Below are 23,063 nucleotides of genomic sequence, written 5' to 3' on the forward strand. Positions count from 1 at the left end.
AAAAATAAAAGACAAAGTAATGTTGTATGAATGTAGTGTTGAATTTGTAATGACCAAAACTGCACTGCAGTGAACAATGTACTTTTGAAACCATAAGTAGCAAACACCGCAAGTTAACTGTGCTGATAATTTTCCAGGGCTACCCAATGTAGTAACTTCAAAATAGAAGTTTTACTCAGCATTAATTTGCAGCAAAATCTTTATATCTATTTTCTCGAGATTATCCTACTTGTAGTGACGCTAAGGTATGCTTTGACTTTGAGTGTGAGCATGAATGCCACAGAAATTCTAGCTTTGAGTGTCAGAACGGATGATAGATACAGGGAGTTCTAGCTCGGAGTGTTGGTATGAATGATACAGAGTGTTCTAACTTTGAGAGTCCATACTCTAATGATAAATCAGACATATGCAACTGCAAATCATAAGAACATAATAATTAGAAGCAGGGGTAGGCCATATGGCCTTTTGAGCCTGCTCCGCCACTCAATAAGGTCATGGCTGATCTTCAATCTCAACTCCACTTTCCTGCATGATCCCCATGTCCCTTGATTCCTCTAGAGTCCAAGGGACCAAAGTTGCCCCTCTGAGAAAGGCCTGTTTGCACCTCAACCCGGCGGCCACCCTGCTGAGTCCAGTGGTGGCCGAGCTCCCATCAAATGGACGCCGATATCGGTATTCCCGTGACGTGGTCTTGCAGCGGTCTGCAGTTCTGCGCTTCTTCCCCTTCACTTCCACGGCGGTAATTGACAGCACTCTTAAGCGTGTCATCACTTCACGCACTGCTGAGGTCCCGGGAAAGAAGCGAGATTCCCCTTCCAAAGTCATGCGGCTGCTCGGCGGTCCCAAGAGTTGCTTCTTTCGGGCGTTGCATCGTTGAAAATGCACACCGCTGGAGCCTCTTGCAGGCTTGTTGATTTCACAGAATTTCGAGCTGGCGACTATTTGACGCTATTAGATTTGCAGTGCAAGGTTTCAGTGGGCACTGCTTGCCGAATGCTGGAGGTGCCTTCCAGCTGTAGAAGAGGGAGGCCAATTCGAGGAGGCTACACTTGTAGAGGGTCTTGAGATGGGCGCAGTGCTTGCAGGCCAATGCCTCCTGCGCATTGTGTGTGCCGCCGAGGCACGGAGGGGGAGACGGCACCGGGGGCAAGGGATAAAGAGGCAGCAGGCAAGGGCCATAGGCATCATTATGGAGCATGATGGAGAGGGCCAGGGAGATGGCCACAGAGGACAAGCAAGAGAGCTGGAACACAAAGCCCCTCAGCAAGGGTCTTCCCCAAGGAGGAGAGTCAGGTTTGTCGACCCCCTCTCCCCTCCAGCAGATAATGGGCAAGCAGCCCAGGAGGCAGCCTGCAATGGAGCCAGTTGCTGGGCAGCACCAGCCTGCAGAGCTGGAGGAGGCACAACAGCAGCAGGGAGCAGTCAATGAGCCTCCTCACATAGCAAGACAGCTACACAGTTGGGGGGCGAGAGGGCATATTGCGGAAAGGTCTTCTGCCAGAAATTCGCATACACTGATATGAATGATGATCTGTGCCTGCGCAGACTGAGATTCCACTTAGAAAGGTCATGTTTGACAAATTTGCTAGAATTCTTTGAGGATGTAACGAACAGGGTGGATAAAGGGGAACCAGTGGATGTGGTGTATTTGGAATTCCAGAAGGCATTTGACAAGTGCCACATAAAAGGTTACTGCACAAGATAAACGTTCACGGAGTTGGGGTAATATATTAGCATGGATAGAGGATTGGCTAACGAATAGAGAACAGCGAGTCAGGATAAATGGTTCATTGTCAGGTTGGCAATCAGTAACCAGCAGGAATCAGTGCTGAGACCCCAACTATTTATAATCTATATTAACAACTTGGAGGAAGGGTCCGAGTGTAACGTAGCCAAGTTTGCTGACGATACAAAGATGGGAGGAAACGCAATGTGTGAGGAGGACACAAAAAAAATCTGCAGAAGGACATAGACAGGCTAAGTGAGTGGGCAAAAATTTGGCAGATGTAGTATAATGTTGGAAAGTGTGAGGTCATGCATTTTGGCAGAAAAAAATCAAAGAGCAAGTTATTATTTAAATGGAGAAAGATTGCAAAGTGCTGCAGTATAGAGGGACCTGAGGGTACTTGTGCATGAAACACAAAAGGTTAGTATGCAGGTACAGCAAGTGATCAGGAGGGCCAATGGAATCTTGGCCTCTATTGCAAAGGAGATGGAGTATAAAAGCAAGGAAGTCTTGCTACAGTTGTACAGGATATTGGTGAGGCCACACCTGGAATACTGCGTGCAGTTTTGGCTTCTATATTTACAAAAGGATATACTTGCTTTGGAGGCAGTTCAGAGAAGGTTCACTAAGTTGATTCTGGAGATGAGGGGGTTGACTTATAAGGAAAGGTTGAGTAGGTTGGGCTTCTACTCATTGGAATTCAGAACAATGAGAGGTGATCTTATCGAAACGTATAAGATTATGAGGGGGCTGGACAAGGTGGATGCAGAGAGGATGTTTCCACTGATGGGGGAGACTAGAACTCGAGGGCATGATCTTAGAATAAGGGGCAGCCCATTTAAAACTGTGATGAGGAGAAATTTCTTCTCTCAGATGGTTGTGGATCTGTGGAATTCGCTGCCTCAGAGAACTGGGGAAGCTAGGACATTGAATAAATTTAAAGACAGAAATAGACAGTTTCTTAAACAATAAAGGAATAAGGGGTTATGGAGAGCAGGCAGGGAAGAGGACCTGAATCCATGATTGGATCAGCCATGGTTGTATTGAATGGCGGAGTAGGCTCAAGGGGCCGTATGGCCTGCTCCTGCTCCTATTTCTTATGTTCTTATGTTAAGCCTGCATCTGGCTATTTCCATAGCCCAACCTGTAAGCGCTCTCAGACATCATTCCCGCACACTGTCATGAGAGACCTGATCACAAATTACAAACATTAAATAAAGATTTATTGCAACCCAAACAATGGGTCTGAAACACTTACGTTATCACCCTTGTCCAACCTCTTTCGCAGACCTATCCTTACAGTACGCCGCAGTGTCTCCCCTGTGGCTGCCTCATAGCTTTGGGAAGGCGGCTATGTGTGTGTAGAGGAAGCTGCAGATGTCCTCCTGGGACACCCTCGACCAGCTCTGGTCCTGGAAGGGCAGGCTGAAGACTGGGCCACATCCTCTTGTGTGCCTTCAGTCATGAGTGGCTGGGGGGAAGCCATGGTTGACAGCAATTGCGCACTGGCAGCTCTCAGTTCAGGGCTGTTGTGAACCGGAGAGCCCAAATCAGTATCCTGGTCAGAGGAGCCAGCTCCACACCCCGGGGCAACACCCCACATCCCTCACCAAGATGCTAGAGCACAGGTTGGTGGGGTGTGGTGGCACCATTAGGTCCCTGGGGGACCCAGCCACAATGGCAGTAGTCAGATGTTGCGTAACCTCCAAATGCAACTACAGCCACACTCTGGAAGTCATCAGAGATGAAAGCATTCAGAGGCTCAGTGCCCTGTTGCCCAGCATGAGAGCATTCTGAGCTTCCAGGGCAAGTGCCAGCCTGTGCAAAGAAAGGTCAAGACGAACTCAAGACACAGCTGCAAAACCTGCCCTTTAAGAAGGCCAGGCAGCAGCTGCACCGTGAGCATGATGGCTTACATCAAATGGATAAGAGGAGAATTTCGCAGTGCAAACACCATGCCGCAGCCACACCAGGATTTAAGACAATAATGGTTAAGACAATAAAAAGGGCAATTTCAATCTTATTACCACCACAATCATATCAGTGGTAACAGAATGCCAATGATGGTGGGACCACCCCGTTTCGGGTGAAGGGCAGTTTCTATCTATCTATCTATCTCAGCCTTGAATATACTCAATTACTCAGCATCCACAGACTTTTGGGGTGGAGATGTCCAAAGATTAGCATCCCTTTTGAGTGAAGAAATTCCTCCTCATCTCAGATAAAAATGGCCGAACCTTTATCCTGAGACTATGCCCCCTAATTCTAGACTCTTCAGTCAGGGGAAATAATCTCTCAGCATCTACCGTCAATCCCCCTCAGAATCTCTCATGTTTCAATGAGATCACCTCTCATTCTTTTAAACGCCAGAGAGTATGGGCCCAATTTATTCAATCTCTCCTCATACCCTTTCATCCCACGGATCAATCTAGTGAACCTTCGTTACACCGCCTCTAAGGCATGTATGTTCATTCTCAGATAAGGAGACTAAACTGTGCACAGTACTCTAGGGGCCTGTCGAAAAATATAAGTTTCGTCAAAAAACAGGTACATACCATCGAGTGAAAGTTTCATGAGTGTCATACAGCCCGCCCATGTAGAACCGCCCACATATCGCCCAAAAGTACAAGTTTCATGACATACCGACGAAACTGCATACCGTCCCAGAGAAGGTGCATTTTAAGTGGATCTTAAGTGGGCGGTATGGACACAGAGCTGACAGGTTTGTTTGATATTACACAGATCTTTATAGTTCTCCAAAATTTGATGGATTTTTAAATGGATTGTAGTATTTTCTAGTTAGGCAATAATATAAATGGTCTAATAAAGCCTTATTTACTCCTTTATTAATGAACTATAAAAAAAATTTTATTTGTCTTTCACCCCAAAGTTTCTCCCACCCCAGACTCTCCCCCAGTCACTCTCTCTCTCTCTCCCCGCCCCCCGCAATCTCTCTCACTCCCCACAGCGATCGTTCCCCCCCACAGTGATCGTTCTCCCCCCACAGTAATCGCTCTCCCCTTCCCCCCACAGTGATCGCTCCCCTTCCCTCCACAGCGATCGCTCCCCCCCCCACCAATCGTGCACCCTCACCAATCACGCCCCCATCACAGCGATCGCGCCCCCCATCACAGCGATCGCGTCGCCCCCACGACAGCGATCGCTCCCCCCCCACCAATCACGCCCCCCCCCACCAATCGCGCCCCCATCACAGCGATTGCGCCCCCCATCACAGTGATCGCATCCCCCCCACCACAGCGATCGCACCCCTCCCACCACAGCGATCGCGCCCCTCCCACCACAGCGATCGCGTCCCCCCCCACCACAGTGATCGCGCCCCCCCACCACAGCGATCCCGTTCCCCCCACCACAGCGATCGCGTCCCCCCCACCACAGCGATCGCGTCCCCCCCACCACAGCGATCGCGTCCCCCCCACCACAGCGATCGCGTCCCCCCCACCACAGCGATCGCGTCCCCCCCACCACAGCGATCGCGTCCCCCCCACCACAGCGATCGCGCCCCCCCCACCACAGCGATCCCGTCCCCCCCACCACAGCGATCCCGTTCCCCCCACCACAGCGATCCCGTTCCCCCCACCACAGCGATCCCGTTCCCCCCACCACAGCGATCCCGTTCCCCCCACCACAGCGATCCCGTCCCCCCCACCACAGCGATCGCGTCCCCCCCACCACAGTGATCGCGCCCCCCCCACCACAGCGATCCCGTCCCCCCCACCACAGCGATCCCGTCCCTCCCACCACAGCGATCGCGTCCCCCCCACCACAGCGATCCCGTTCCCCCCACCACAGTGATCGCGCCCCCCCCACCACAGCGATCCCGTCCCTCCCACCACAGCGATCGCGTCCCTCCCACCACAGCGATCCCGTCCCCCCCACCACAGCGATCCCGTCCCTCCCACCACAGCGATCGCGTCCCCCCCACCACAGCGATCCCGTCCCTCCCACCACAGCGATCGCGTCCCCCCCACCACAGCGATCGCGTCCCCCCCACCACAGTGATCGCGCCCCCCCCACCACAGCGATCGCGTCCCCCCCACCACAGCGATCGCGTCCCCCCCACCACAGCGATCGCGTCCCCCCCACCACAGCAATCGCTCCCCCCCCCACATGACAGCGATCGCTCCATCCCCAACCACAGCGATCGCATCCCCCCCGCCACCGCAGCAATCGCTCCCCCCCACCACAGCGATTGGGCGCTCCCCCCCACCACCACAGCGATCGCTCCCCCCCACCACCACAGCGATCGCGCCCCCCCCCAACACAGCGATCGCACCCCCCCCACACAGCGATCGCGCCCCCCCAACACAGCGATCGTACCCCCCCCACACAGCGATCGCACCCCCCCCACACACCTATCGCACCCCCCCACACACCTATCGCACCCCCCCAACACAGCGATCCCACCCCCCCCACACAGCGATCGCGCCCCCTCCCACACAGCGATCGCACCCGCCCCACAAGCGATTGCACCCCCTCCCACACAGCGATCGCGCCCCCTCCCACACAGCGATCGCGCCCCCTCCCACACAGCGATCGCGCCCCCTCCCACACAGCGATCGCACCCCCTCCCACACAGTGATCGCACCCCCCCCACACAGCGATCGCGCCCCCTCTACACTGCGATCGCAACCCCCCCCACACAGCGATCGCGTCCCCGAACACTGCGATCGCGCCCCCCCAACACAGCGATCGCGCCCCCCCAACACAGCGATCGCGCCCCCCCAACACAGCGATCGCGCCCCCCCCCCCACACAGCGATCGCGCCCCCCCAACACAGCGATCGCGCCCCCCCAACACAGCGATCACACACCCCCCACACAGCGATCGCGCCCCGCCCATGACAGCGATTGCTCCCCGCCCCCCACCACAGCGATCGCTCCCCACCGCCACCACAGTGATCGTTCCTCCCCCTCCACCACAGCGATCGTGCGCACTCCCGCACCACAGCGATTGCTTCCACACAGCCACCCCCCGCCCCCCCCCCCCGCACACAGCGATCTCAGGTCAGCAGTCTCTGGCCTCTCGTCGGTGCCACAGGCGCATGCGCACAACTCGGGAGCTGATGATTCCCAAGTCGAAAGGCCTTCTCTGCCTGCCATACTTCACTCCACTCCACTCCCGCTACCACTGAGAAAAGTGGGATGAATCTCCCGCCCACTCGGCCCCAGTGTTACCGGGCGGTAAAAAAATCACGCATCGCCCGGGGACCACCAAAAAACAGGCGGAACTTGGCTTTGACCAAATTCGGGCCCTAGGTGTGGTCTCACCAAATCCCTGTACAATTGGAGTAAGACTTCCTTATCCTTGTACTCCAACCCACTTGCAATAAATGCCAACATGCCATTTGCCTGCCTAATTGCTTGCTGTACCTGCATGCTCGCTCTGTGTTGCCTGTATGAGGACACCTAAATCTCTCTGAACAATAATATTTAATCTCACCATTTAAAAAAATATTCTGTTTTTCTATTCTTCCGACAAAATTGAATAACCAAATTGCTAGTTTACTCTTATATTCTCAATTCCCTCACATTATATTCCATCTGCCACCTTATTCATAACTCACTTAATCTCTCTATATCCCTTTGCCGGCTCTTAGTGTCCTCCTCAGTTTACTTTCACATCTAGCTTTATATTGTCAGCAAACTTGGATATATTGAACTCGATCCCTTCATCCAAGTAATTAATATAGATTGTAAATAGCTGAGGCCCAAGCATTGATCCTGCAGCACCTCACTAGTTACAGCCCGCCAACCGGAAAATCACCAATTTATCCCTACTCTCTGCTTTCTGTCCGGTAACCAATCCTTCATCCATGCTAAGATATTACCCCCAAACCCCCATGAGCCCTTATCCTGCTTAGCAACTTTTTATGTGTCACCTTAGTCTGTACTTCATTAATTATTGCACAAAGCATCTCTGTTTTTGTACTTAGCATTATTTGGTGATGCTTGTGCAGGGAAAGAAGACTGGAGTAAGGAAGAAGGAGGAACAATTGTTGTCGAATAAACAAAAGCCAAGGTCTTACAAAGGAAATATTTCCTGAGCTATAGGGAAAGAGCAGGGGACTAATTAGATAGCTCTGTCAAAGAGCCTGTACAGGCAAGCTGGGCCAAATGGTCTCCTTCTGTGCTCTATCATTCTATGATTTTCGAATGCCTTTTGGAAATCCAAATATGCTACATTCACTAGTTCCCCTTTATCTACCCTGCTAGTTACATCCTTAAAAAACTCCAATAAATGTATTAAACACGATTTCCCTTTCATAATGCCATGTTGACTTTACCTGATCATATCATGATTTTCTAAGTGGCCCATTGCCGCTTCCTTAATAATGGATTCCAGCATTTTCCTGATGACTGATGTCAGGCTAACTGGCTGTAGTTCCCCGTTTTGTCTCCCCCCTCCTTTCTTGAAAAGCGGGGTTACATTTGCTACCTTCCAATCCATTGGGACCTTTCCTGAATCTAGGGAGTTTTGTAAGATCACAACCAATTCATCCACTATCTCTGTAGCCACCTCTTTCAGAACCCTAGGATGTAGGCCATCAGGTCCAGGGGATTTGTCAGCTTTCAGCCCCATTAGTTTCTCAATTACTTTTACTCTACTGATATTAATTACTTTAAGTTCCTCACTATTTTTGCGATGCTTTTTGTGTCTTCTACTGTGAAGACAGCTACAAAATATTTATTTAAAGTCTCTGCCATTTCCTTCTTCCCCAATATAATTTCATCTGTCTCACGTTTTTAGGGTTCAATGCTTACTTTTGATATTCTCTTCCTTTTTACACACTTGTAGAAGCTCTTATAGAATCTGTTTTATATTTCTTGCTAGTTTACTCTCATTCTATTTTCACTGTTTTTATCATTTGGGGTGGATTTTAACTCCCAATGGATTTATACTACAATTGTAAAAATAAAATAAACAGTGCTTTTATCTATTTAGAAACATAGAAACATAGAAAATAGGTGCAGGAGCAGGCCATTCGACCCTTCGAGCCTGCACCGCCATTCAATATGATCATGGCTGATCATGCAACTTCAGTACCCCATTCCCGCATTCTCTCCATACCCGCTGATCCCTTTAGCCGTAAGGGCCACATCTAACTCCCTCTTGAATATATCCAACGAACTAGACTCAACAACCCTCTGTGGTAGGGAATTCCACAGGTTCACCACTCTCTGAGTGAAAAAGTTCCTCCTCATCTCAGTCCTAAATGGCTTACCCCTTATCCTTAGACTGTGTCCCCTGGTTCTGGACATACCCAACATCGGGAACATTCTTCCTGCATCTAACTTGTCCAGTCCTGTCAGAATTTTATATGTTTCTATGAGATCCCCTCTCATCTTTCTAAACTCCAGTGAATACAGGCCCAGTCAATCCAGTCTCTCCTCATATGTCAGTCCTGCCTTCCCGGGAATCAGTCTGGTGAACCTTTGCTGCACTCCCTCAATAGCAAGAAGGTCCTTCCTCAGATTAGGAGACCAAAACTGAATGCAATATTCCAGGTGGGGCCTCACCAAGGCCCTGTACAACTGCAGTAAGACTTCCCTGCTCCTATACTCAAATCCCCTTGTCCTGAAGGCCAACATACCATTTGCCTTCTTCACCGCCTGCTGTATCTGCATGCCAACCTTCAATGACTGATGAATCATGACACCCAGGTCTCACTGCACCTCACCTTTTCCTAATCTACCGCCATTCAGATAATATTCTGCCTTCCTGTTTTTGCCCCCAAAGTGGATAACCTCACATTTATCCACATTATACTGCATTTGCCATGTATTTGCCCACTCGCCTAACCTGTCCAAATCAACTTGCAGCCTTTTAGTGTCCTCCTCACAGCTCACACCGCCACACAGTTTAGTGTCATCTGCAAACTTGGAGATATTACACTCAATTCCATCATCTAAATCATTAATATATATTGTAAAGAGCTGGGATCCCAGCACTGAGCCCTGCTGCACTCCACTAGTCACTGCCTGCCATTCTGAAAGGGGCCCATTAATCCTGACTCTCTGCTTCCTGTCTGCCAACCAGTTCTCTATCCACATCAGTACATTACCCCCAATACCATGTGCTTTGATTTTGCACACCAATCTCTTGTGTGGGACCTTGTCAAAAGCCTTTTAAAAGTCCAAATACACCACATCCACTGATTCCCCTGTGTCCACTCTACTAGTTACATCCTCAAAAAATTCCAGAAGATTTGTCAAGCATGATTTCCCCTTCATAAATCCATGCTGACTTGGACCAATCCTATCACTGCTTTCCAAATGTGCTGCTATTTCATCCTTAATGATTGATTCCAAAATTTTCCCCACTACTGCTGCCAGGCTAACCGGTCTATAATTACCCGTTTTCTCTCTCCCTCCCTTTTTAAAAAGTGGTGTTACATTAGCTACCCTCCAGTCCATAGGAACTGATCCAGAGTTGATAGACTGTTGGAAAATGATCACCAATGCATCCACTATTTCTAGGGCCACTGTCTTAAGTACTCTGGGATGTAGACTATCAGGCTCCGGGGATTTATTGGCCTTCAATCCCATCAATTTCCCTAACACAATTTCCCGCTTAATAAGGATGTCCTTCAGTTCCTCCTTCTCACTAGACCTTCGGACACCAAGTACATCCGGAAGGTTATTTGTGTCTTCCTTTGTGAAGACAGAATCAAAGTACTTGTTCAATTGGTCTGCCATTTCTTTGTTCCCCATTATAAATTCACCCAAATCTGACTGCAAGGGACCTACGTTTGTCTTCACTAATCTTTTTCTCTTCACATATCTATAGAAGCTTTTGCAGTCATTTTTTATGTTTCCGGCAAGCTTCCTCTCATACTCTATTCTCCCCCTCTTAATTAAACCTTTTGTCCTCCTCTGCTGTATTCTAAATTTCTCCCAGTCCTCTGGCTTTCTAATTTTTCTGGCTATTTTGTATGCCTCTTCATTGGATTTAACATTATCCTGAATTTCCCTTGTTAGCCACGGTTGTGCCACCTTCCCCGTTTTATTTTTACTCCAGAGAGGGATATACAATTGTTGTGCAAGGCCCCTTGGGGCAGAGTGAACCTCATACCATCAAAGTTACCTTTCTTGAAGTTCAGGACCCTAGTTTCTGAATTAACTTTGTCACTTTCCATCTTAATAAAGAATTCTACCATATTATGTTCACTCTTCCCCAAGGGGCCTCGCACAACAAGATTCTTAATTAGTCCCTTCTCATTACACATCACCCAGTCTAGGATGGATAGCTCTCTGGTTGATTCCTCAACATATTCGTCTGGAAAACCATCCCTAATACACTCCAGAAAATCCTCCTCCACCACATTGCTACCAGTTAGGTGAGCCCAATCAATATGTAGATTAAAGTCGCCCATAATTACTGCTGTACTTTTATTGCACATATCCCTTATTTCTTGTTTGATGTTGTCCCCAATCGCACTAATACTATTTGGTGACCTGTACACAACTCCCACTAGCGTTTTCTGCCCCTTGGTATTCCGTAGCTCCACCCATACCGATTCCACATCATCCAGGCTAATGTCCTTCCTTACAATTGCATTAATTTTCTCTTTAACCAGGAACGCCACCCCACCTCCTTTTCCTTTCTATCTATCCTTCCTAAATGCTGAATACCCTTGGATGTTGAGTTCCCAGCTTTGGTCACCCTGGAGCCATGTCTCCATGATGCCAATCACATCTTATCCGTTAACTGCTATCTGCACAGTTAATTCGTCCATCTTATTCCGAATGCTCCTCGCATTGAGGCACAGAGCATTCAGGCTTGTCTTTTTAACGCACTTTGACCCTTTAGAATTTTGCTGTAAAGTGGCCCTTTTTGTTTTTTGCCTTGGGTTTCTCTACCCTCCACTTTTACTATTCTCCTTTCTATCTTTTGCTTCTGTCTCCTTTTTATTCCCCTCTGTCTCCCTGCATAGGTTCTCATCCCCCTGCCATATTTGTTTAACTCCTCCCAAACAGCACTAGCAAATACTCCCCCTAGGACATTGGTCCCGGTCCTGCCCAGGTGCAGACCGTCCGGTTTGTACTGGTCCCACCTCCCCCAGAACCAGTTCCAATGTCCCAGAAATTTGAATCCCTCCCTTCTGCACCACTCCTCAAGCCACGTATTCATCTGAGCTAACCTGCGATTCCTACTCTGACTAGCATATGGCACTGGTAGCAATCCTGAGATTACTACTTTTGAGGTCCTACTTTTTAATTTAACTCTCAGCTCCCTAAATTCGTCTCGTAGGACCTCATCCCATTTTTTACCTATATCGTTGGTACCTATATGCACCACAACAACTGGCTGTTCATCCTCCCTTTTCAGAATGTCCTGCACCCGCTCCCAGACATCCTTGGCCCTTGCACCAGGGAAGCAACATACCATCCTGGAGTCTCGGTCGCGGCCACAGAAACGCCGATCTATTCCCCTTACAATCGAATCCCCTAGCACTATAGCTCTCCCACTCTTTTTCCTGCCCTCCTGTGCAGCAGAACCACCCACAGTGCCATGAACTTGGCTGCTGCTGCTCTCCCCTGATGAGTCATCCCCCTCAACAGTACCCAAAGCTGTGTATCTGTTTTGCAGGGGGATGACCGCAGGGGATCCCTGCATTACCTTCCTTGCACTGTTGTTCCTGTTGGTCTTCCATTACCTATCTGGCTGTGTACCCTTTTCCTGCAGTAAGACCAACTCACTAAATGTGCTATTCACATCATTCTCAGCATCGTGGATGCTCTAGAGTGAATCCACCCACAGCTCCAGTGCCACAATGCGGTCCGTCAGGAGCTGGAGGCAGATGCACTTCCCGCACACGTAGTCATCAGGGACACCGGAAGTGTCCCTGACTTCCCACATAGTACAGGAGGAGCATAACACATGTCCGAGCTCTCCTGCCATGACTTGACCCTTAGATAAACTTAATTTGGCAACAACAATGCTAAATGTTACTTACTGATAAAGAAAAGAAAAAGAAAAAGCTACTCACCAATCACCAGCCAATCACTTACCCCCTTGGCTGTGACGTCACCTTTCGATTTCTTTCTGCTTCTTTTTTGCCTTCTGTCCCCACTGCAGCTGCACCAGCTGAGCCTTTAAAGGCCGCTCCGCTGTCCCCGGACTCCTGCTGCTCGCACTCCCGCCTCTCCGATGCTGCATCTGCCATGCATTTGCCCATTCACTTAACCTGTCCAAGTCAGCCTGCAGCCTCTTAGCATCCTCCTCACAGCACACACTGCTACCCAGCTTCGTGTCATCTGCAAACTTGGAGATATTACATTCAATTCCTTCATTTAAAGCATTAATGTATGTTGTAAATAGCTGGGGTCCCAGCACTGAACCTTGCGGCACCCCACTAGTCACTGCCTGCCATTCTGAAAAAGACCCGTTTATTCCCACTCTTTGCTTCCTGTCTGTCAACCAGTTCTCTATCCACGTCAATACATTACCCCCAATACCGTGTGCCTTAATTTTGCACGCTAATCTCTTGTGTGGGATCTTGTCAAAAGCCTTTTGAAAGTCCAAAGACACCACATCCGCTGGTTTTCCCTTATCCACTCTACTAGCTACATCCTCAAAAAACTCTAGAAGTTTTGTCAAGCATGATTTCCCTTTCATAAATCCATGCTGACTTGGACCGATCCTGTCACTGCTTTCCAAATGCTGCTATTACATCTTTAATAATTGATTCCAGCATTTTCCCCACCACCAATTTCAGGCTAACCGGTCTATAATTCCGGGTTTTCTCTCTCCTTCCTTTTTTAAAAAGTAGGGTTACATTAGCTACCCTCCAATCCATAGGTACTGATCCTGAGTCCATGGAATGTTGGAAAATGACCACCAATGCATCAACTATTTCTAGGGCCACTTCCTTACGTACTCTGGGATGCAGATTATCAGGCCCTGGTGATTTATCGGCCTTCAGTCCTTTCCGTTTCCCTAACACCATTTCCTGACTAATAAGGATATCCCTCAGTTCCTCCTTCTTGCTGGACCCTCGGTCCCCGAGTATTTTTGAGAGGTTATTCGTTTCTTCCTTAATGAAGACAGAACCAAAGTATTTCCTTGTTCCCCATTCTGAATTCACCTGATTCTGACTGCAAGGGACCTACATTAGTCTTCACTAATCTTTTCCTCTTCAAATATCTATAGAAGCTTTTGCAGTCAGTTTTTATGTTCCATGCAAGCTTACCCTCATACTCTATTTTTCCCTTCCTAAACCCTTAGTCCTCCTCTGCTGAATTCTAAATTTCTCCCAGTCCTCAGGTTTGCTGCTTTTTCTGTCCAATTTATATGCCTTTTCCTTGGATTTAACACTATCCCTAATTTCCCTTGTTAGCCACGGTTGAGCCACCTTTCCTGTTTTATTATTACGCCAGTCAGGGATGTAGAATAGTTGTAATTCATCCATGTGATCTTTAAATGTCTGCCATTGCCTATCCACTGTCAACCCTTTCAGTATCATTCGCCAGTCTATCCTAGCCAATTCACGTCTCATACCATCTAAGTTACCTTTCTTTAAGTTCAGGACCCTAGTCTCTGAATTAACTGTGTCGCTCTCCATCTTAATGAAGAATTCTACCATATAATGGCCACTCTTTCCCAAGGGGTCACGCACGACCAGATTGCTAATTAACCCTCTCTCGTTACACAAGACCCAGTCTAGGATGGCCTGCTCTCTAGTTGGTTCCTCGACATATTGGTCTAGAAAACCATCCCTTATACACTCCAGGAAATCCTCCTCCACAGTATTGGTTAGCCCAATCAGTATGTAGGTTAAAGTCACCCATGATAACTGCTGTATCCTTCTTGCACGCGTCCCTAATTTCCTGTTTGATGCCATCCCCAACCTCCCTATTACTGTTTGGTAGTCTGTACACAACTCCCAATAATGTTTTCTGCCTGTTTGTGTTTTGCAGCCCTACCCATATAGATTCCACATGATCCAAGCTAATGTCCTTCCTTACTGTTGCGTTAATTTCCTCTTTAACCAGTAACACTACCCCAGCTCCTTTTCCTTCCTGTCTATCCTTCCTGAATATTGAATACCCCTGGATGTTGAGTTCCCAGCCTTGATTATCTTGGCGCCATGTCTTCATAATCCCAATTACATCATATCCGTTAACAGCTATCTGCGCAGTTAATTCGTCCACTTTATTACGAATGCTCCTCACATTGAGACTTAGAGCCTTCAGGCTTGTTTTTTTTAACACACCTTGTCCTTTTAGAATTATGTTGTAATGTGGCCCTTTTTGTTTTCTGCCCTTGATTTCTCTGCCCTCCACTCTTGCTTTTCTCCTTCCTATCTTTTGCTTTTGCCCCTTTTTACTGCCCTCTGCCTCCCTGCATAGGTTCCCATCCCCCTGCCATATTAGTTTAACACCCCCCCCCCCCCCGCAACAGCACTAGCAAACACTCCACCCAGGTGCAGACTGCCCAGTTGTTACTGGTCCCCCCTCCCTCAGAGCTTGCAGTTCAAGCCACAGTTGGCACAATGAAGGGGAAGCATTTAGTAGGATAACTACACATACAAAGTGGTAAAGAATATGGGTTCGGACCTCCACTTTTTTTGTATGCTTAACGCCCACTTAACGCCCATTCTACCGCTGAAATGACATATAATGTCCATATATTGCCCATTTTGGCACAAAATGGAAACTGGCAGGCATTTTTCAGACACTTATCGGCGAGCGTTACTTTCCCCATCTGTTTAACGGCGAGAAAAAATATTATCGTCCGCCCACTTTTCTTGGGCGGAATCAGCAGAATGGGCGAATTCAATGCCCATAATATCACCCAGCGTTACTTTCCGCACGGATTTAACGCCGAGATTCAATATTAATGCCTGCCCACTTTTTTTGTTGTAAAGAGCATATTTACCAAAACTAGCAGCCATGAGATTGCCCACCATCAATTTCACCACCTCGCACACATATTGCCCACAATATCGCTCACCCAAAAAAACGCCCACAAAAAGTGGAACTAACCGGAACGAATCACAGCGTTGTGGACACCGTGTTCTAGATCACTTGTCGCGTCCTTTAAAAGGCTGCTGTGCTTCAACCTCGGCGGAGTTCAGATGTACTCTGCAGGTCGTTGGAGTTGATGTGAACATCTGTAAAAACATCTTGACCATACAGTGACCGATTGGAATTGAAGAGGTGTCTTCGTCAGGACATTCCTTGTTTGTGACCAATCGGTGGAAAACAGAGAGCTACTGCAGTGGGGCCTGTCCTTTCTCACCCTCTCTTGGTGACCAAATACATCCAGCAGACTCGACATCACCAAAGGAACGCTCCACTGCATTATGTGCCCAATGTAAGACATGACAGACAGATGAGGAGGACCAGATGTTACACCTCCAGCAAGTACAAGGAGAAGCATTCTTACCTCGACTTGCCCGATACTACCTGCGCTTCCACAAAGAGGTTATCACTGAGGTATGCCAGCTGATAAAGGCAGATTGCAGCTTGCCAGCACCATCAGAACTGCACTGTCCGTCAGGGTCAAAGTCACGGCGGCACTGTCATTCTACGCCTCGGGTTCTTTTCACGCCACAGCTGGCGACATTTGCGGACTTTCTCAGCATGCCACACATCGCTGCATTAGACAGGTCACTATAGCCCTGTATGCATACAGGAGGGACTTGATCAGCTTCCCTATGACCAGGGAGGCACAGAGTGAGAGAGCTCGAGGATTCTTCATAATTGCAAACTTCCCCAAGGTGCAGGGAGCAATAGACTGTATGCACATCACAATGCAGGCACCTTTTCAGGATGCTGAGATTTTCAGGAACTGCAAGGAATTCCACTCCCTGAATGTCCAGCTGGTTGTCGATCACCAGCAAATTATACTGGCAGTGAATGCTCAATTTCCGTACAGCATCCATGATGCGCACACCCTGCGTGAGAGCACTGTATCTGACTTGTTTAACAATGAGCCACAAGGTCAATGCTGGATGCTTGGTGACAAAGAATATGGCCTCGCCACCTGGCTGATGACCCCCCTGCATGACACCCACACGGACACCGAGATACAATACAATGGGAGCCACAGAGCAACTCACAATATCATGGAGAAAACCATTGGAGTGCTGAAGCAGCGCTTTAGATGCCTGGACCACTCAGGAGGCGAGCTCCAATACTATCCTGAGCAGGTAGCTCAATTCGTGGTGGTGTGTTCCATGCTACACAACTTGGTTATCAGGAGGGGACAAGAATTGCCTCATGAGTCTGACAGTCCACCTCACCAGAGAGAGGAAGAGGAGGACGAGGAGGTGGACACTGACATCGGTCCAAACAATCAGGCTGATGCTGAAGCCATGCCCTCACCCTCCTGTAGACCGCATGAAAAGGTCCATGGTGGCATGATAGCTGCAAGAGCCTTGCGTCAAGAGCTCATCAATGATTGCTTTGCCTGAAAAAATGTTGGTGTTATTTTCAAGGCTGACACACTGCTGGGTGTGAGGGTCATACATCAATGGTGGGCATCACCTTGGTGACAGTTAAAGTTTAAGTTGATTGAAGTTAAGTATGATTATACCCTTTGATGTTAAGGAATCACCAGCATGTAACGGTGCAGCTATCTGAGTCAATGTGCTACAAGATTTTGTTAAATAAAAAACATTTAAACCGAACATTAGTCTGAAATCATCAGTATTTCTGTACAAACTAACCCTTTCTTCACCCCTACCCCACCCCCCCCCTTCTCCTCCCCACCTCTACCCCTACCCCTTCCCCTTCCCCTCCTGACTGCAAGCCGCCTGGCCGAGGAGGTCCTCGGGTGATGCTTCATTTTGGGGCGGGGGGGGGAGGTTGACGGCCGAAGCGCTGCTTGGATGAATACGGGAGAGGACGGTCCCGAGGTGGGAATGTGCTCCGAGCCAGAGGCAAGATGTTGCTCCGGGCTCTCATGTGTGGTTGGCAATGGGGATGCATCACCTTGGGGTGCAGTGTGGTGCTCCGGGACCACTGGGAGCCTCTACCACCAGTGTTCCTGGCTACCAGCTCCAGGGCCTCCTCCATCCCTTCCATGTTATATTTTATTTGTTGGACAAAAACTCGGTGCCAACTATGATCTTGGTGCTTGGTAGGCTTTTTGCTACTGGTGAATCTCCCTCGTGCCTCTCACAACAGCCACACACGCTTTCAGTGCCTCTGAGCTCCCTCTCTCTCTGTCTCCTCTTCTGCGCATGCCATGATGACCCTTGACCTCCTGAATCACGGGAATCAAGCGTTGCCATGCCGTTGCTAAGGATGGCCACACTTTACGGCAGAAGGTCAAAAAAATTTTATGCTATCGCCCATTTGATATCGCTCGCGGTAAGGCCCATTTTCAAAAATGGGAACAAGGTGTTTTGAGAATGGGCAAGAAGCCGGCGATCAGAAAATCCTTTTCTAACACCCATGCCGGAAATAACACCCATTTTTGGGCGATAAGCACAAAAGTGGAGGTTCTAGCCCTATTTCACTTAAAAGGAACAGATTCACGTTAAAACACATAACATTCCAAAATGGACAAAAGTGATCCAGATATAATTTCTTCTGAATTAATCCAAAAAGACTTGTTTTGACAAGTTTTAATTTAGCAGTCACCATTATAGCAATAATTTCCGGCAGAAAAAATGGTGCTACCATAGGAAAGCAATTTCAGGGAAGCCAAAGTAAATCGCTTATTCATAAAATAAATATTTGGAGATTTATTTGATCTTGGTCTACAATTCTACGTCATTCCTGATTGAACCCATCTGCTTTTCCTTGTAAGAAAATCCTATTACAGTAATTTGTATCTTTAATTATTTAAAAAATAATTAAAGTCTCCACCAGTTGCACCCTCGAGTGGTGCCAGCATAGTATATACGCAGTGTAAACCTTATTGACAGTACATCAGGTAAACAAGTCTACATCTTATGGACTCTGTACAGTGACTACACAGAGCGTGTATCTATAGTCTGCATATATAACAGTACCCATGGGCATAATTGTCGGCCCGACCTGGCAGTCAGCCGACAATAAAAAATAACATGACTTCGCCAGCAGCGCGATCTCCCCTTTAAGGACAGATGCGCCGCCCAGTCACAGACAGCTCCCCGCTGGGGAAAGGGCACTGACCAGCAGCCGTTCCTGTGGGGCAATTCCGTACAGGGATCAGAAAGCGGGGGGGGGGGAGTCGCCTTCAGTCGTTAAGGGGTCGACACGTGCCTTACGCAGCAGGAAAACAGGCGGTGTGGTAACCCAGCCCTGTCGCTTCCGGCCCGGGAGCAATTTCAGTCAGGTCGGCCCATCCATTTGCTCTCATTCAATAAGGCCTCTCTACTCCATTCCCACCTCTTAAAGATGTTAATGGAGCTTATGGAGGGAAAATTTCAGCTCCTATAGCTTTCCTCCTCACTATCTGTTATGTATGTTACTGTGTGTACTGTAACACTAAACCACTGAATGTACCTTCACACCGTATACACCATACCTGTACCACCAGAGGGTGCTACTGGTGGAGACCTAAGAGTCACCGGCACACTGCAGGTAACCAAGTATTAAAGGGAGCTCACCTTATTGTGTCCTCACTATCGGAGCTGCAATAAAGGACTAAGGTCACTACAGTTCAAGTATTATACCCTTACCTCGTGGAGTCGTTATTAGAGTGTTTGCATATACTACACTATCAACCACATGGACAATTTTTTTTATCATCTGCAAACTTTATGCCCCCCACATTGAAGTCAAAATCATTGATATATACCATAAAAAGCAAGGTGCCTAGTACTGAACCCCGCTGGAAACAGCCTTCCAGTCAATAAAACACCCATTGGCAATTACCCTTTGCTTCCTGTCACTCAGGCAATTTTGGATCCAACTTGCCACTTTCTCTTGGATCCCACGGGCTTTTATTTTTCTAACCAGTTTTCCATGTGGGACCTTGTCAAAAGTCTTCCTAAAATCCATGTAAACCACATTAAATGCACTACCCTCAAAGACCATCCTTGTTACCTCCTCAAAAAATTCAATCAAGTTAGTCAGGCACGGCCTGTCCTTGATTAATCCATGCCTTTCGAAATGATGATTAATATTGTCCCTCAGAATTGTTTTCAATCATTTGCCCATCATCCCCGATTCTGAGGGACTGCCTAAGAAGAAGACTTGGTCTATCCCTTTCTCCATTTTTAAACAATGGTCTCAAATAGTTAAATCAAGTTAGTCATACATGACCTTCCCTTAACAAATCCATACCGTCTGTCCTTGATTAATCTGTGCCTTTCTAAATGACGATTAATGCTATCCCTCAGAATCTTTCCAATAATTTGCCTACCACTGAGGATTGATTGACTGGCCTGTAATTAATCAGTCCATTCCTTTCTCCCTTTTTAAGCAGCATTAATAAAGCATACGGGATCCTGGGTTGTATAAATAGAGGCATAGGGGCCGATTTTCATCAAGGCCTCCGCCCGCCCAAGAGCCGTCGATGGCCGCTGAGGTACCAGACTGTACTTTGGGCGGGATATTCATCGCCGAGGTCCCTCAAAGGTCGTCGAGCATCAAATGGAAGACGTACACCGCCAATCTGGGTGGCAGCGGGTGGGAGGTCTCATTCTCGGCGGCAGAGCCGCTTACCGCCCAAGTGCTACCGAGGATGGAGTCGGGCCCACGGAAGGTCGAAGCCCTGAAAAAAAAATCAACACTAAAAATAAAAAAACTATCCGAAGAACTTCAGGGGACACCATCCAGGTAAGTTGCTGTTGACATTTTTTTTTAATTTTCACTTTCTTTTTTTCAGGTTCTTCCCATTTGCCGTCGGGGACAGACCAGCCTCCTCGCAGTGGTCCACCCCTGTTCTGCCGCCTAATCCCGCCAACTCCCGCCCACAGGAATCTGGGAGCTCGGCGGACAGGAGGTCAGTTGTACCACTTGGCCGTCTGCTGACGTCCTACTCCAGCCCGCTCCAGGCCACCTCCAAAGTGGCACTAGGCGGATCTTCAGGAGGAATGTCAGCGGCAGTGGGCAGCAGTCAGCAGCAGCGGGTGGTGAGGTGATGAATTTCGGCCCCATAGATATGTTAAACCTATATAAAACTCTAGTTTGGCTCCAGCTGGAGTATTGTGTCCAATTCTGGCCACCACACTTTAAGAAGGACATGAAAGCTTTGTAGAGTGTATAAAAGAGATTTACTGGAATAATTCCAGGGATGAGGGATTATAGTTACATGGATAGAGGATGAACAGCCAGAAGTCGTGGTCCATATCAGACCAATGACATAGGTAGAAAGAGGGATGAGGTCCTGCAGGCAGAGTTTAGGGAGCTAGGAGAGAGATTAAAAAGCAGGACCTCAAAAGGTAGTAATCTCCGGATTACTCCCGGTGCCACAAGCTAGTGAGTATAGAAATAGAAGGATAGAGAAGATGAATGCGTGGCAGGAGAGTTAGTGCAGGCTTTAGATTCCTGAGGCATTGGGATTGCTTCTGGGGGAGGTGGGGCCTGTACAAGCTGGACGGATTGCACCTCAACAGAGCTGGGACCAATTTCCTCATTGCTGCCGGTGGGGGGGGGGAGTGGGGGTGATTGCTAGTGCTGTTGGAGAGTGTTTGAATTTGAAGGACAGAGGAAACAAGGGCTAGAAAGCAGTCAACAAGGAGGTCTGCTATACTAAACGGTATATGTTTCAATGCAAGGAATATAGTGAATAAGGCAGATGAGCTTAAAGCACAGGTAGACACTTGGGAGTATGATATTATAGCTACTACAGAGACATGGCTAAAAGAGGGGCAGGTATGGCAGCTCAACAGTCCTGGTTACAGGATTTTCAGCCACAATAGAAAGAGAGGGGGGTGTCGCGGTATTGATTAAAGAAACTATTACAGCTGTGAGAAGGGATGATATGTTAGAGGGATCATCAAACAAGGCCATATGGGTCGAACTGAAAAACAAAAAAGGGGCAATCACACTGCTGGGCGTGTATTATAGACCCCCAAACAGTGCGAGGGAAATAGAAGAGCACATTTCTGAGCAGTGCAAAAGCTATAGGGCAATAATAGTAGGGGATTTCAACTATCCTAATATTAACTTGGACAAAATTAGTGTGACGGGTGTAGAGAGTGCGGAATTCCAAAAATGTATAAGAGAACTTTTTTAACCAGCATTTAGCAAGCCCAACAAGGGAGAGGGCGACTCTGAATTTAGTTTTCGGGAATGAAGCTGGGTAGGTGGAAGAGGTACCAGTGGGAGAGCATTTAGGTGCTAGTGAACAAAATTCAGTTAGATTTAAGGTAGTTATGGAAAAGGACAAGGATAGACCAGGAATAAAAGTTCTAACTTGGGGAAAAGCCAACTTTGCTAAGCTGAGAGTTGATTTAGCTACAATGAACTGGAAACAGCTACTTGAAGGTAAATCAGTGCCATAGCAATGGGAGGCATTCAAGAAGGCGATCCACAGGGTTAAGGCCAAGTATGTGCCATTAAAGAAAAAGGGTGGGACTAACAAATCTAGAGCCCTCTGGATGTCCAGGGATATACAGGGTAGGATAAAGAAAAAAAGGGACGCTTATGACAAATATTGCCAAATCGCTCGAGGAGTACAGAAAGTCAAGGGGTGAAATTAAAAGGGATATTAGGAAAGCAAAGAGAGAGCATGAAAAATACTTGGCAAATAAAATCAAGAAAAACCCAAAGATGTTTTATAAATATATTAAGAGCAAGAGGATAACTAAAGAAAGGGTAGGGTCTATTAGAGACCATGAGGGTAATCTGTGTGTGGAGGCGGAAGATGTGGGTATGGTTCTTAATACTTAGCATCTGTTTTCACAATAGTAAGCTGCGATGCAGACACTGCTATCAAGGAAGAGGAGTGTGAAATATTAGATGAAATAAACATGGTGAGAGGGGAGGTATTAAGGAGTTTAGCAGCTTTGAAAGTGGACAATTCCCCAGGTGCAGATGAAATGTATCCCAGGCTGTTAATCGAAGCAAAATAGGAAATAGCAGAGACTTTGACAATCATTTTCCAATCATCTCTGGCTTCAGGTGTGGTGCCAGAGGACAGGAGGACTACTAATGTAGTACCTTTGTTTATAAAGGGAGAAAGGAATAGACCGAGTAATGACAGACCAGTCAGCCTAACCTGAGTAGTGGAAAAATTATTGGAAAAAATCTTGAAGGATAAATCTACATTTAGGAAGACACGGATTAATCAGGGACAGTCAGCACGGATTTGTTAAGGGAAGGTCGTGTCTGACTAACTTGATTGAATTTTTCGAGGAGGGCAGTGAATATGATGTAGTGTATATGGATTTTAGCAAAGCTTTTGATAAGGTTCCACATGGCAGACT

General features: G+C 47.8%; 1 protein-coding gene across 1 annotated transcript in view; it reads left to right on the top strand.

The window, feature by feature from the left end:
- Positions 1–23,063, top strand: part of dlc1 (DLC1 Rho GTPase activating protein) — a 696,855-nt gene that overhangs the window by 55,472 nt on the left and 618,320 nt on the right. The window lies entirely within an intron of this gene.

Source organism: Pristiophorus japonicus, chromosome 2 (genome assembly GCF_044704955.1).
Source record: "Pristiophorus japonicus isolate sPriJap1 chromosome 2, sPriJap1.hap1, whole genome shotgun sequence".
Lineage (NCBI taxonomy): Eukaryota > Metazoa > Chordata > Chondrichthyes > Pristiophoridae > Pristiophorus > Pristiophorus japonicus.